This window comes from Seriola lalandi, unplaced genomic scaffold (genome assembly GCF_002814215.2).
Source record: "Seriola lalandi dorsalis isolate HSWRI2012SDOR001 ecotype SW California unplaced genomic scaffold, Sedor1 jcf7180002049763, whole genome shotgun sequence".
NCBI classification, from domain to species: Eukaryota; Metazoa; Chordata; class Actinopteri; order Carangiformes; family Carangidae; genus Seriola; species Seriola lalandi.
The window spans coordinates 1,462-3,513 of record NW_019520316.1 but is presented as its reverse complement, the minus strand read 5'-3'; positions in this window follow the sequence as shown (position 1 = coordinate 3,513).

Genomic DNA, 2,052 nt, shown 5'->3' with positions numbered 1-2,052 from the left:
GTGAGTTTGAGGAGGATCTTGACGAAGATGCTGTCCTTGGCGGCTTCCAGAGGGTCGTCGTTCCCGTCAGCCGAGGACCAGCTGAGAGGAACCGAGCATCCGAGTCAAACAACAACAACAACAACAAACACTTCAGTCTTCCAGTTAAAGGATAAACGAAACCTTACTCGTCTCTCCTGAGCGCTTTGCCGAAGATCTCGCACTTCAGCGAGTCGATGTCCACGGCGTCTTCCTGCAACACAAACACAGAAGAGCCACATAAAGTCGACTTTTAACCGCCTGGAGAGTCCAACGTCACAGCAGAGCTCAACACAAACAGGAAGTGACCTCGTCGATGTACTCCAGTAGATCCAGAGCCTTCTTGTAGTCGTACTCGTTGGCGCCTCTGTTGTCGTCACAGATGTAGAGCTGCGGAGAACAGAGCGGGAAACACTGAAGAGAGCGGCGGCTGTTTTTACACTCACTGGAAAAACATCTAGTTTCTTCTCTCGGTTAAAGGATTAAAAGTAAAAGTAGCAGAGACAGAGTTTGATCATTAACACTGTGTTTCCAAGCGATACAGTAGATGAGGAGGAAACATCTTATGCGTGACCTTTGACCTTTGACCAAAATCTAATCAGTTCGTCCTTGAGGAAAGAAACAAGCAAGCTGTGTGTGTGTGTGTGTGTGTGTGTGTGTTCACCTGTATGAGGTTGTGAGCGCTGAGCAGAGGCATGGTGTCGGGGTTCTGCTGCTTCTCCTCCAGCAGCTGACGCGGCAGAGTCTCCTGATGCAGCAGGAAGCGCTCCTGCTCCACCATGTCTGATTGGACAGATCATTAACAGAGACGAGACGTTCATGTTTCAGTTTACATCCGGATCAAACCGGTTCTGCAGCGACATGTCAGACCCTAACCCTGACGAGCCGGAGGCGTTTTCTTACAGGACAAGTTTAACTTTGCTTCCTGAGATTTGAGCCGATAAACTCTAATTACAGTGGAATTTGTTTATTGCTGCTGCTTCTTCATTAAAAACAACAGACTCCACCTCACACAGTCGATCTCCTTCACACCTGGAGAACTGACAGTCCGGCTCGGTTATGAGCAGGTCCTGTTTTTTTTTTACCGTCGACTTGTTTGTTGAGTTCGTCCTCCGGCAGGTCGGACGCCAGCGCCGTGAGCTTGCTGAGAGCCAGCAGCGTCTTCTTCTTCACAAAGTAGCGCGTCTCCATGTTGGCCTGGCTGTAGAGCGTCCTGTGGGCCTACACACACACACACACACACACACACACACTTAAATTCAGTCTGAAATGGACAGAGCATCATCTGAACTGCTGTTTTTGACCCCTCCCCCAAAGTCAATGAGAAATTGTGCTGAATAATCGATAAATATATAAATTCAGATTTTTGTCAAACTGAGAATTAAATTCAGATCATTTCTGGTCAAAATACATAAATAAACTCATCACAAGCCAAAGTTACTGAACTGCTTGTTGTGTGACAAAGAACAATCAAACAAAAAGCTTGAATTTGCAGCGACAGGAAACAGAATCAGCAGCAGCTGCTCAGTGTTTACACATATTTACATGTGACTAATGTTCCTCTGGGTGTGTGTGATCGCTGCTCTCCTTGTATTCCTGATGTTTGAGACGAGTCTTTTCGTGGCGTGACGGCGGGTCACGTGTTTTATCTACAGAGTCGGTGTCAATGTGAAACTGACTTTAATCATCCAGTGAAGCAAAGAAAATAAAAACTCAAAAACAAAGTCAGACTGAGTTTGAAACAGAAGAGACTCGACGTTCAGACGAACGACTGAAACCACAAGTTAAAAAAAGGGAAGTTCAGTGTGTGTGTGTGTGTGTGTGTGTTAAACAGAGTGTGTGTGTGGTTATCTTGTACAAGTGACCTGAAAGGAGGAAGGAAGCTGTAGAAAGTGTGTATATGTGTGTGTATGTGTATATGTGTGTGTGTGTGTATATGTGTATATGTGTGTGTATATGTGTGCGTGTGTTTGTGTGTGTGTGTGTATATGTGTGCGTGTGTGTGTGTGTATATGTGTGCGTGTGTGTGTGTGT